This window comes from Oryctolagus cuniculus, chromosome X (genome assembly GCF_964237555.1).
Source record: "Oryctolagus cuniculus chromosome X, mOryCun1.1, whole genome shotgun sequence".
Taxonomy (NCBI): Eukaryota; Metazoa; Chordata; class Mammalia; order Lagomorpha; family Leporidae; genus Oryctolagus; species Oryctolagus cuniculus.
Genome location: NC_091453.1, coordinates 77,865,994 through 77,880,688, shown reverse-complemented (window position 1 = coordinate 77,880,688; position 14,695 = coordinate 77,865,994). Strand labels below are relative to the sequence as shown.

Genomic DNA, 14,695 nt, shown 5'->3' with positions numbered 1-14,695 from the left:
CCTGACATTTGATGATACTTCAATATAGTAATTGTGCAATAAATAAAGGAGATTGTAACCCTATAGAGGAGGGAGCTCAAAAGGAAAAATTACATGGTTCAGAAGGCATATGTCTTGAGGTTGTAATAACAGAAAAATTACATATTCAGATTCCATCAACTCTCCATGCAAACATTTACATCTCTCAATCTTCTAATTTCAAGGACACACATCTGACATAATGGTGAAAATACTGCTTGGGATGCCTGTGTGTCATATCAGAGTGTCTGGGTTTGGGTCCTAGCTCTGCTTCTGATTCTAGTTTCCCCGCTAATATGTACCCTGGGAGGTAGCGGACAATGGGCCAAGTAATTGGGTTCCTGCCACCCATGTGGTAGACCCAGATCGAGTTCCTGTCTCCTGGCTTCAGTCTGGCCTAGCCCTGGCTGTGGGGGGTATATGCAGAGTGAACCTAGGGATGGGAGATCTTTGTCTGTCTGTCTGTCTGCCTTTCAAGTGTAATTTAATTTAAAAACGCCACATCACAGCTTCTTAAGGATTTGGCATAAATGAAAAATCATACCTTAAAAAAATCTTCTAATTCTAGGAACAAGTTTTACTTAGTCATCCCTCACAGGTACACCCTTCCCTCATACATCTACCCAATCCTCATGGGAATTTGGGGGGAGCAACTTGGTAACTATTGACCAAGACCTCCCTGAAAGAGTCTCACAGCTTTGTTCTTTCTCCAAGATAGGTCTGTCCATAACTTATTTTCTTTCTGACATGAATAGCCCTTCAATTGAAGGGCCTCATTGTCCCTCCCTTTTTTTCTCTGTTACTTAAAGTCTTCCCAGGGACTGCATTTCTTGACCTGAACTCTACTCTTATCAACACTGAGTCACTGGTACCTGGTACTACATTTTCCAGACACTAACTGCCACAAGCACTTCCTTTGATTCTATTCATCACAACAACGAAGCCAATGAAGTGAACAGAGCAGTGCTCCCTTGGTTATCTCACTGAGTCCCTACAATCTTGTATGGGGCTTCTTCAAACTAAGTTTGGGGAGAATGGAATTAAAAGATAAATTTGTTTTGGTGGAAAAAAATGTTGAAATCCATGCATAAAACATATTTCCCATGAACTTTTTGAAGACTCCCTCATATTGGGTACATGTATTTCTTTTTTTTTTTTTTAGTTGATGGATTTAATCAGCCATTACATTTCATTAACTTAGCAATCTCATTAAGCCTAATCAGACAGGTAAAAGAAAAAGTTAATGATCAAAGTTAAAAAAAAAAAAAAGTCTGGGCCCTAGAGAATCATTTGTAGTACACAGCTTTGAGTTCCACAGAAATGGCTTCTTGGTGCAGAAGATTTTTTTCCCCTCCAGAGAGTTCACTACTCCAAAGCCCTCAATAGCCAATGCCAGTCCAGGCCAAAGCCAGGAACCTGGAATTCCATCCAGTTCTCCCACATGGTTGGCAGGGACAGAAAGCTGGATTGGAAAGGAGGCAGGACCAGAGCCCATGCAGTCAGATATGGTATATAGCCTCCACCAAGCTTAACCTGCAGCCACGACACCTGCCTGAGGAAATCACATTTTCCTAAGTAATCCAGGTGATAATGATACAGGGAGTCCAAAGACTACCCTTTGAGAAATTCTGGTTTAGCTATTTTGTAATAAGGCTACAGTAGATCAATCCTCAAAGTTAAAATGCTAGGGGATTCTTCAGATTGAATATTCTATTGCCTTGAGTTATAGGACTCTGACACAATGTGAGAGGAATAATGTGGAACATTCAATCAACACAGTTGTTCACTGCAATAATATGTCAACATTTCAAGTCCTTTTTCAAGACTCAACAATTGCTCTTTCCACACACGTTCCTGTTTAAAAGGAATTACAGCTGGCACTACTTTTATAACCAACACTTCCAAATCTGTCTATAAAGTATTTAAAATGAACAAAGTGCAGCTATAGCTATATTTGCAGTTGTGTAGAACAAATCTATTGCCTTAAAAATTACAAGCCTGACTAATTAAAACTGCAAGACCAAAGCTCTACTGAATAACAATGGAATTTCAAGCATATAAGCAATGGAACAAATCACACATGGAAAAATCAATAGATTTGGACTACACAAGAATGGAAAAAACTAAAGCCCAAAAGCCATTACTAAACAAGAAAACCTAAAGACAAGCCACAAACTAGGAAAATATTTGCAGCAAACATTAAAAAGGGAAGACTGATTTGCAAAATAAAAAACTAAAGTCAAAAAGGGAAATGAGTGTAGAATAAGGAGAAAGACACATGATACAAGTTCAAGAACTTAACAAATATTTTTAAATGTTTAACATTTTGAAACACCAGTGATATAAATATTTTTGCCCATAAAATTAAGAACTTTAGGGGTTGGTATTATAGCATAGTGGGTTATATCGTACATTAAGCTGTCACCCATGATATCAGCATCCCATATGAGCACCCATTAGAGTCCTGGCTGCTATACTTCCAATCCAGCTCCCTGCTAATGCACCTGGGAAGGTAGTGGAGGATGGCCCAAGTACTTGGGCCCCTGCCACTCGTGTGTGAGGCCTGGATGGAGTTCCAGGCTCCTGGTTCAGCCTGACCAAGCCTTGGCTATTGCAGCCATTTGGGGAATGAGCAAGCAGATGGAAGTGCTCGCTTGCTCACTTTCTTTCTGTCTCTGTAAATAGGCCTTTCAAATAAAGAAAATAAATCTTTTTTTTTTAAAAAGTAAGGACTTTAAAAAGATTAATTGGAAGAGAGTTCAGTAAAATGCACAGGTATGCTCAACCACTGCTGGTAGGTGGGTGATTGTTACAAACTTTTTTTTATTTTAGATATTTATTTGAGAGGGAAGGGAGGGGGGAAAAGGGAGCACTAGCAAGCTCCCAACCATTGGCTCATTCCCCAAATGCCCACAAACCCAACACAATCCAGTTCTCCCATGGGGGGGGCGCAGAAACTCAATTATTTGAGTTATCACTTCTAACTCCAAGGGTCTAAATCAGCAGGAAGCTGGAGTCAGGAAGTAGAGAAGAGAATGCAACACAGGTACTCCCAAATCTGGGTATCTTTTTTTTTTTTTTATTAATGAATTAATTTTTTTTTTTTTTTTTTTTTGCCAGGCAGAGTTAGACAGTGAGAGAGAGACAAAGAGAGAGTTATAGACAGTGAGACAGAGACAGAAAGGTCTTCCTTCCGCTGGTTCGCTCCCCTAATGACCGCCATGGCAGGTGCTGTGCCGATCCGAAGCCAGGAGCTGGGTACTTCCTCCTGGTCTCCCATGCGGGTGCAGGGCCCAAGGACCTGGGCCATCCTCCACTGCACTCCTGGGCCACAGCAGAGAGCTGGACTGGAAGAGGAGCAACTGGGACAGAATCCGGCGCCCGACCAGGACTAGAACCCGGAGTGCTGGTGCCGCAAGCGGAGGATTAGCTAAGTGAGCCATGGCGCTGGCCCCAGATTTGGGTATCTTGACCAGCATTTTTGCCACTAGGCTAAACATCTGCCACCAAACTTTTGTTTAAAGCAATTGAAAATTGCCTGATTTGATCAGTGTATGCTATATACATGTTTTGAAATATTGCATGGTATCCCAAAAAATGTACAAAGTATTCCATATTAATTAAAAATTTCTTTAATTTAAAAATTTTTATCATTAACCTTTTTGAGGAAAAAAAATCACACACCGAGACTTAGTAAGTTACTTTCTGCTACTTTCTAGATAATGAAATAATCAGATATTCAGACAAAGAATTAAATACAGAAATATTTTGAAGATGGAAAAATTAGAATCAAACTAAATGTCCAACAAAATATGTTTTAAATAAACCACCAATGGTATATCCACATAACAAAGTTATATAATAAATTTTAAATGTGTTTTCAAGTACTTAATGACACTTAAAAATTTTCAAATGTAAGGACACATTGAAAAAGGTAAAAACATTTTATATACAATATGATCCTAGTTTTTAAAAAATATTTTTATACAAATGTACATTTAAAAACTGTAAATAAATACATCAAAATGCTAACAGCTGTTAGCTCTGGGTGTTGAGATTTTGATTCTCCTCTTGGTATTTTTCTGTGCTACAATGACCATATGCTACTTTTATAATCAGAAAATGCAATAAAACTTATTTCAAAAGTTTCTCTGAAAACATAACATCAAAAAGGAAAAGTGGTCAACTTAATTAATTTATAGTTTGCAAGTGACAGAGAACACTCACCACTTGTTTCTGCAGCAGGCACTGGAATCCATTTATGGAATGCCAGTGACCTTATATTCTCAAGACAACTGCTCATCTGTCTCCTGATTGAAAGAGGGGGATATAGCAAAAAGACAACAGTCTCTGGAACAGATGTCTGAAGGCAGATAAAACACGTATCAGAATAAAGGAAAAGGAAACTTTTACTAACAGTCTTTAGTCTAATTTTATTCGAGCTTAGGACTCTTACCAAGGCAATTCTCCTTGTACCAACTGGCATACCAACTGATCAATATAACACCATTAATATTTATGAGTGTGTCCTTTTTTCTTAAACAGAAAAGGCTTTCTTATAAGATTTTAAAATTGTAATCATATGCAAAATGTCTTTTTTCCTGCCTTGAAGTTTCGATGGTTCAGTGGGGGTTAATTCTGATAATCAAAAAACTGAAAAAAAAGATGACACATACTGGCCCACTCCACCAAAGACCAAATTTGCCTAAGAAAATACCAGAATCCTAGTAGGCGTCAACATCAATTTTGTTTAAATAATGCTTGTTAGACTGGTGGGATAGAGATAATTCTAGTACACTACATGCTAGCTGAATACCCAAAGTAGAACTCAAATTTCTTCATATTAAAATCAGCAAAGAAAATGGGCACTTCTTGGTTGCAAGGCATTTAAAAACAAAGTGAGGGTCATTTCAGCTAATATAGAAGGGAAGCAGAGCCAAGATTTTCTCCCTGTTCCACAGGAGGTCACTACTTGAGCAGTTCCAAACTCAAAGAAAGAAATCAGACTTGGTGAGTTTAATTCTCTATATGCAAAGGACAGGTTCAAAACTGAGGGATTTCACAAGTTGATGCACTATATCTAATTTGCCACATCTCAGCCCAGGGTTAGATATGCCAACCTACCTACACATGAGGTAACCAGTGTATACTATGCTCTTTATAGTCAATTAAGGCATTGATTGGGAGGGATGGCAAAGAACTAGCTAGCACCACATAAGATACTTAGCAAAAGAAAACAGAAACTGAGAGCATACATGGAAAGGCAGATATTATAAGGATCCTGCAAAGTAGGGCGAGGAAGGTTCCTCAAATAATGAAAAAAAAATGGGTAAAAGATCCCTAAAGTCAGATTTTTTTTCCTACATTAATTCAACAGCCACTTAACAGCCAAGGACTGTGTTGGTGCTGCAAATACAGGAAAGGAGACCTAACCTTAACAATTCCATGGTCTATTGAGGAAACTTAAGAATTCCACCAAATCCTACATTCTAGTAAAAGTTGTAGCGGATAACAATGTCTTCGTCTTTTACCAAGTTTTTATTTGCTCTATTATGTCCCTGGGACTTCGAAACTACAAAGACCGGTAAGATAGGGTCACTGCCATTAGAGGGTTCACTGCAGTTTTGTTAGGGAGATAGACAAGTCAACAAGGGCAATGACAACACGGTGCTTAGCAACAATGGATAACATGTCATGAGGATGAAGAGATGAAGCATTAACTTTCCCCAGGGGGGCTGGAGAAGTCATCTCCAAAGAGATGCCATTTGGTGAGAGACTTGAAGGAAGGTTAGGGATTTGCTAAATTAACAGGGAGTGTGCAGGCAGGCCTCACAGAGGGCAAATGATAGGAGGGAGTATTTACTGACACCATGTGCCAGGTACTATATAAAGTGCTTCATATATGTCATATTTGATTCTTCCTTCAATAACCATTTGCTTAGCACATGCTATATACCTACCACTACACTGAAGTGCAAATGCTCTGAATTTTCACATGAGGGCACCAGGGAATACAGAGACAAAGTGACTTTCTCAAAGCCACACAGTAAGAAACACACAGTCAAATCAAGCGCTGGCCTTCTGAACACACAAGTTTTCCCTTTCACCTCCCAACACTGGGTTATAAAGGTACACAGGCACACTGGGGATATGATTGGATATCTTGTTTCACTAGAATATGCAAACAGATGTGAGGGTTGAGGGGGTGAGAAGTGACAGCAGAAAAATCTGTGGAATATTTCAGTAATTTGCATGTTAAGGCTTACATATCTGATCATTCACATTTGCTTTTAGAAAAGGAGAAATAATTCCTTTTTTGAGTGTGTGCCTTTCCAAGAAGATTCTGGAACAAGTACAATAACTTTTTAAAGTTTATAGAAACTTATGACCCCATAAACTTATGGGAAATAAAAACAAAAAGGAATTAAAAATGACTCTCAGTGCAACCATTTTTTACTTGCAATTACTTTAAAACATCATGAATCATAAATATTTATCAGCTAGCTTTCCAGACAATATACCAGGACCTAACCAATGATAAGGGAACAGCTGTCTGAAGCAAATATGGAGAACACAAAAATGAAAATGGCAGCTTTTTTGTTGTACAACTATATTGTATTTAGGTCATTTTATATTCCAAAACATACTGCCAAAATCAACACATAACTTGAAAATTCATTATTTATAAAACTAAATCACAATAAATGATCAATAAATGTGGCAAGTTAGTGTTACAAAATAAAAGCAAATGTTTTGCAATAAAGATTGAGTTGTTAAGTAGTACAAACCCAGAGTTACTTCATGAGATTTCTAGTAAGCCTTCTGGACAGTAATTGAAATGACCTATCTTAGTGATCCTGTATTGAGATTGAATATATTGGTTTTAATTTTGTAGATGTTAATATTTAAGCAAATATTTAGCTACCATGGAGTATCAAAGCTTTACAATTGATTTAATGGTTTTTAATAGAAGTAACTGAAAACAGAAATTAGCTATAGAATTTTACAATAATTGAAAACACTACTAAGTTATGCATTCCTTAAATTTACATAATAATTTACATTTTCATACACATTGTTGTGATTATATATCAATTTCCCTTTTAGAAATGAAATTTGTATTTCCAATCATTTATAAAATGTCTTATGACATTTTGGAAAAAAATATAGTACTACTGATAAGCATTCAATTAGCCCAATTTTTTGACCTGCACTTTTGGAAACTGAGCTGTTCTAAACCATCAGAGGATTTTCTTTCCTACACACACACACACATACACACATACACACACAAATGGGTTGAAATAAATAATGAAGGCACTGATTCATTTTTTTAAAAATGTGTATTTAATTCTAAATGGAAAATAAGTCACAGGAAAGACTTTAATGTTCTGAATCATTTATGGTAAAATATACTACCACATATTTTATATTTTATTTTATGTTAATAAGACATATATTGCAAGATAAATTTGAAAGAAGGAAGAATCCTGGACAACTATTTCTCATCATGCATGTTCATTTTGTACATCTTGGGGCTTCAATACATCATCATGGTGCTGGGACCTAAGAAATGCTGGTATCCACAGTTATATTTAAAGTAAATACTGCTAACCCTTTGCTATCTGTTGTTGTCTATTCTCTCCTTGGTTGGTTTTCTGCTCATTAGAAATTGAAAATTACAATAATCCATTACTTAATTTTTTAAATTAAAAATTATTTTACTTGGGGCATAAGTGGATAAATCTGCTGCCTGCAGTGCTGGCATCCCATATGGCTGCCAGTTCGAGTCCTGGCTGTACCACTTCTGATCCAGCTCTCTGCTGTGGCCCAGGAAAGCAGTAGAAGATGGCCCAAGTCCTTGGGCCCCTGCACCCATGTGAGAGACCTGGAAGAAACTCCTGGCTCCTGGTTTAGGATCAGCCCAGCTCTGGCCCTTGTGGCCATTTGGGGAGTGAACCAGAGGATGGAAGACCTTTACTTTCTCTCTCTCTCTCTCTCTCTCTCTCTCTCTCTCTCTCTCTGCCTCTGCTTCTCTGTAACTCTGCCTTTCAAATAAATAAACCTTTAAAAATTATTTTACTTTAGAGACAGAGAAAGAGTGCTCCCATCCACTGTTAAACTTCAAATGCTCAACACCCAGGACTAGGCTGGGCCAAACCCAGGAGCTAGGAACTCAATCCAGGTCTCCTACATGGGTGACAGAGACCCAATCCCTTGAGTGATTACTGGTGCCTCCTAGAGTCTGTCTTCATGAACAAGAAGCTAGAATCAGGAGCTAGAGCCAAGAATCAAATCCAGGTACTCTGACGTTACACATGGGCACCTTACCTGCTAGGCTGAATGCCTGCCCCTAAGCCACTGTTTTTTAGTGAGCAGTACCTACTTCAATCAGAATTAAAAAAAAAAGTCAGAAAGGAAAATAAGGCTGGAACTTATTTCTCAGACTTGAAGAAGAGAAAGGGTTTCATTCTCCCTTTACAGATGAGAAAAGATCTTTTATATTCTTTTTTTAAAAAAATATCTATTTATTTGAAAGGCAGAGTGACTGAGGGGGAGAGGGAGGGAGGTTGAGAGTGAAGGAGAGGAAAAAAAGGGAGAGATGGAGAGAGGGAGGGGGGGAGAGTGAGGGAGGGAAGGATGAAGGGATGAAGGGAGGAAGGGAGGGAGGGGGGGGAGGGGGGAGAGGGGGAGAGAGAGATCACCCATTTACTGGTTCACCCCTCAAATGGCCATAACAGTCAGGTCTGGGCCAGGCCCAAGCCAGGAGCCAGGAACTGCATCCAGGTCACCCACGTGGGTGGCAGGGGCCCAAGTACTTGGTCCATCTTCTGCTGCCCTCCTACTGGGCATATCAGCAGGAAGTCTGCTTGGAAGCAGAACAGCTTGGACTCGAACCTGCACTCTGATGTGGGATGCAAGCAATGCCCCAAGATCTAAATATTCAAAGATAAGGCAACGGAGAAAGGAGAATTAAGGAAGCAAAACAAATAAGGCCTTTCAATCATGTGACAGAATGACCTAACAGACCTCTTTGCAGGCACTGAGTTGTTACTAATGAAGTGAATATTTTATTCTGACCTCCCAAGGAATAATGCAGTGAATTTTGCATCTTCTACAATTAGAGTCATTAATGAGAGCAGATTCAAAGAGCAGTCCAAATAAAGGACCTTTTGCATTGTGTGATATTTCAAAGGCACTGTCTTGAAACTAATCCTCCCTCTCTCTGTTGAGATGCCATTCAGATTTAATATACTCCCTTGTCAAGTCTTCATCTTGGATTAGATCCCTAAAGCTTAGATTTTGCACTTCTTTGCTTGAAGGGTTGTTCGCCTTGGTCAGTTTTGGCCTGAATCTTAACTCTGCAGGTGCAAGCCTTTGGATACCCACTTACACCCGAACTGCATTTGACCTCAGCCAATACTCTATCGCTGACTTCACTTCTCCAGGAAACTGATGGCTGGAAGGGACTCCACACAACTATACGCCATGAGTTATGGCAATGTCTCTGGAAAGCATAACCATCTAGCATATTTGAAAAGCCACACTTAAAACTGAAATACAGAGATGGACATTTGGTGCATATGGGATCTGACTGGGAATCCTACATCCCGTATCAGAGTGCCTGGTTAGAAAACTGACTCCTCTGCTTCCAAACCAGCTTCCTGCTATTACACCTTGGGAGACAGCAGATGATGGCTCTAATGTTTGGATCTCTGCCACCCACATGGAAGACTCAGACTGAGCTGCAGGCTCCTGGCTTCGGCCTGGGTCAGCTCTGGCTGTTGTGAGCATTTAGAGAGTAAACCAGCAATGGGAAATTTCTGTCTCTCTTGTCCTTCAAATTTAAAAAGTGAACAAATTTTAAACATAAAATTAAAACATACAGAGAAAAAAGTATAATCTTTAAACTGCCAACTACTTAAGTAACTTTATAAAAGAACTTTGAAAGAATGAAAAGTTTAGGGCAAATCATTTTGCTCCTGTGGGGTCTCAGTTTTACCAATCTGTAAAATGAGTGGGATGGTCTATAACATTTCTTATCATACAAAAATACTATCCCTTTATCAAATGATTTTACTTTTTCAATTTGATGTTTTAGGAGACCATATATTAAATAAATCTGATGCTTTAGGAGAGTCCCTATATTAAATAAAATTAAGGGAAATGTCAGCCATATGCTTTGTGATGTTTTCCCTATAAACATTTTAGAATACATATTTAATTTTCTTAAAATATCCCTCTATAATTATTTAAGTAATCATTACTCAGAATCACTATGTAGGACAAATTGAGTTATAATAGTTTATTAGCTAGAAATTTTGATAAATCAAGACTCTTTCTATATTGTGCCTACAGAATAACCACAATCTTTGGGTTTCTAACAACCAACAGGTTTAACTAAACCTTTCACTGAAATTATCCTAAATGTTAATATCCTGCAGAATATAGACTGAAGATAAAACAGCCTTACTTCTAGCCTTTGCAGTACTGAAACATCTATATAATTATTCCTGGACATAGGAAAAATATAAAGTAGAGTTCTATGTTGCTACCTTTAGTTTAAATTGCTATCACATGAATCCACTATGACATGATATTACTATTACTGTGACATTACTATTACATGACACTGCCATGTGGTAGTAAGGAAACAGCAAATAAACACATGCCATTATACACAGCTAACAGTAGATGAGCTATGAGTAGAATGTCTTAGTCTGTTTGTACTGCTATAATAAAATACCTTAGACTGGGTAATTTCTTATATATATTTTTTATTTATTTATTTATTTATTTATTTATTTGAAAGTCAGAGTTACACAGAGAGGAGAGAGAGAGGTCTTCCATCTGATGGTTCACTCCCCAATTGGCCGCAATGGCCGGAGCTGCACTGATCCAAAGCCAGGAGCCAGGAGCTTCTTCTGGGTCTCCCACGCGGGTGCAGGGGCCCAAGGACTTGGGCCATCTTCTACTGCTTTCCCAGGCCATAGCAGAGAGCTGGATCAGAAGTGGAGCAGCCGGGTCCTGAACCGGCTCTCATATGGGATGCCGTGCTTCAGGCCAGGGCGTTAACCCGCTGCGCCACTGCAACGGCCCCTATATTATTTATTTGAGAGGTAGGGTTGGAGGGGTGGGGGAAGGTCGTCATCCGCTGGTTCACTCCCCAAATGTCCACAATGGCCAGAGCTGGGCTGATTGGAAACCAGGAATCAGGAGCTTCTTCTGGGTCTCCCACATGGGTGCAGGGGCCCAAACACTTGGGCCAACTTCTACTGCTTTCCCAGGCCACAGCAGAGAGCTGGATGGGAAGAGGGGCAGCCCAGACACGAATTGGTTGCCTGTATGGGAAGCTGGTGCCACAGGCAGAGGCTTAGTCTACTATGCCACAGCAGTGACCCCAGACTGAGTAATTTCTAAACCATAAAAATGTACTTCTCACAGTTCTAGAGGCTGGTAGTCCAAGAGCAGAGTGCCAACAGATCTGGAGGGCTCTCTCCTCCACACATGGTTCCTTCTGTGTGTCCTCCAGCTCTCTGGGACCTCTTTTATCAGGGCACTAATTGTAGTCTGAGGGGTTCACCCTCATGAGCTAATCACCTCCAAAAGCCCCTACCATCTATACCATCACCTTGGTGATTATGTTTAAGCATGTGAACTTCAGGAGGAAACAAACATTCACACCACAGCATGTAATAATCACGACTGCATATCGAAGAAACGTGCCATCAGTGGGTTAACTAATTTTCCAGGGAAGTGAGGAGGAAAATTTATCATTAGTGTTCCTGTACTTTATTTCTGGGTATAAAAGTACAGTGAATGCTTTCCTGTAAAATCCTATGGTTCTAATCACAGGCTGTAGAGTCAGACTTGAGATGGAGTCATTCCCCCAAAACTATCCCCTCCCCAACATACACATACACACATGTACACACACTCCAGCTCCTGCATGAGCAGCAAAATGACCTTGGTAAAAGTTACTTATGGGGCCGGCGCTGTGGCATAGCGAGTAAAGCTGCCGCCTGCAGTGCCAGCATCCCATATGGGCGCTGGTTCGAGTCCCAGCTGCTCCTCATCCGATCTAGCTCTCTGCTATGGCCTGGGAAAGCAGTAGAAGATGGCCTAAGTCCCTGGGCCCATGCACCCACATGAGAGACCGGGAAGAAGCTCCTGGCTTCGGATCGGCACAGCTCCAGCAGTTATGGCCAGTTGGGGAGTGAGCCAGCAGAGGGAAGACCTCTCTCACTCTCTGCCTCTCCTTCTCTCTCTGTGTAACTCTTTCAAAGAAATAAATCTTTTAAAAAAAATAGTTACTATGCCATAGGCCTTAGTTTTCTCATCTAAAAATGGGAACAATAATGCTTCCATTCATAGTAAAGTTATTAGCATTCAATAAAAGTGGACCTGCTACTACAAGCAGCTGAATAAGGGGTAGTTGTAATAGTTGTCATTTTATCTCCCTCCTCACCGTGTAGAATTTTGCCATTATTATTGGAGTCAAATTTGAAAGGTGAAAAAGCAAAAAGAGTAGATAGCAACTGTCAGTTGTGTGATATTAAAAATTAGCAAGGGGTGGGCATTTGGCACAGCAGTTAAGATGCCACTTAGGAGGCCCACCTGCCATACCTTAGTGGCTGGGTTTGAGTTCCATCTGCTTCCAGTCCAGCTTTCTGCTAGTACTCACCCTGGGAAGGCATCCGGTGATAGCTCAAGTTCTTGCACCCACAAGGAAGATTTGGATTGAGGTCCCACCTCCTGGCTTTGGGCTGGACCTGCCCTGTCTTACAGGCTCTTGGGGAGTAAATCAGAAGATGGAAGACTTCTGCGCATCTCTGTCTCTCTTTCATTCTCTTTGCCTGTCAAGTGTAAATAAATAAATAGATTGAGAAGACCTAAGGTTGTAGTAAAGGAAAGGTACTAATTTCTATTTTCTTATCTTCAGTCATGAAACATCTCTGATATACACCTTTAAGGACATGGCTCCATCCAGACGCCAAGAACATACTGGAATAAGCACAGGGATCTAGATAGGGATTGGCCAGTACACCCTACAGGCCTAATCTGTTGCCATCCAACCTTGTAAATTAAGTTTTCTTGGCACACCTCTATGCCCATTTGTTCATTTTTTAGGGCTGCTTCCATACAGCAGCAGTTGTGTAGTGATAACAGAGACTATATGGCCTGTATGCAGAAAATATTTCCTAGCTGTCCTCTTACAAAGTATGCTGACACCTGACCTAAAATTTTCCTTTGGAAGGGTCAGCACCATAGCACAGCCACTTCAAGGATGTCTATATCTCATATCAGAATGCTGGTTCCAGTCCAGGCTACTCCACTCCCAATCCAGCTTCCTGCTAACGCATCTGGGGAGGCAGCAGATGATGGCTCAAGTACTTGGACTCCTGCAACCCACGTAAGAGACCTGGATGGAGTTGTGGGTTCCTGGCTTCCGCTTGGCCCAACCCTGGCTGTTGTAGGCATTTGGGGAGTGAACCAGTGTCTGGGAGATCTCTTTCTCTCTACCTTTCAAGTAGATTAATAAGCATTTTAAAAATTCCTCTGGAAGCTGATCTCATTTCACATGATGTCCTTTCCAGAGGACTTTCAAATACTTTTTTAAAGTTTTTAAAAGCTGAGTTAAGCTTAGTTATAGGCCTCTTCCATTTCATCCACTAAGTGGGTTTTCTCCCACAATAACGCTGCTCAGTGTATGAAAGGGAATACTCCCTGCCCCAACAGACAGCTTTCCATCCTGTTTACAAGATAAACAAACCAATGAAAGCATTCTTAGCTCTGAATTATCAAATAGATGATATTCATTCACACTGAAGCTTCTTATCCTCAACCTTTCTTTAACACTTCCTAAGGAAGCTCTTGGTTATGCAGATCCAATGTGCAACTCTCATTATAACTGCAAGTTGTTAGTGAAACTATGGCATAACTTAAATACTTAGATCAAATGAACCAAACCTTTCCCAAAAATATCAAAAGAAATATATATTTTGTTATCCAAATGCTATTTATTGCTTATTTGATTCATTTAAAATGGGGGTGTTTTTTTTTTTTTTGTAATGTGTAACTTAAATCTCTTTTGTGGTAAATTGACATCCTTTGTCCTTTTCCTAAAGACAGTAGCAAACAAGGGCTCAGGCTGACCAAGAGCTATTTATTACTTTATCTTCCGAGGCCCTTTTGATTCCTATGGATTTAGTTCGTCTCCTGCAATTACAGATCATTTCTCTCCTTGTTCTGCCATCACATGTCCTATCCTCATTAGTGTGGTTTTTCCTTGTGCTCAAGCAGCAGCCTAATTGAGTCAGTTTCTTTTTTAATAACAGCTTTACTAGGATCTTCACATATCATCATTTACCAGTTTAACTGGGGCAATTCAATGATTTTTAGCCTATAAAGTTGTGCACAATCTGTTTTTGCAGATTTTCATTGCCCCCTTAAAAGAAACCTCAAACCCACTAGCAGAAACTCCCCATTTTCCTCCTAGTCCCCCTCTCTCGCCGTAGGCAACCACTAATCTACTTTCTGTCTCTGTGGATTTTCCCTTTTTGTTCATTTCATATAAATGGAATCATAGAGTATGTGCTCTTTTATAACTGGCTTCTTTCACTTAGCATAATGTTTTCAGGGTTCATCCATGTTGTAACACTGTCATTCTCTTTTT

At 39.8% G+C, this 14,695-nt stretch overlaps 1 long non-coding RNA gene across 4 annotated transcripts in view; it reads right to left on the bottom strand.

The window, feature by feature from the left end:
- The window catches only part of LOC127484884 (uncharacterized), a 239,703-nt gene that overhangs the window by 213,137 nt on the left and 11,871 nt on the right, over nt 1-14,695 (bottom strand). For all 4 annotated transcript variants that reach the window (XR_011385375.1, XR_011385374.1, XR_011385377.1 and 1 more), the window contains exon 2: nt 12,704-12,875. This is a non-coding gene — a long non-coding RNA (uncharacterized lncRNA). The remainder of the gene's footprint in view (nt 1-12,703; nt 12,876-14,695) is intronic.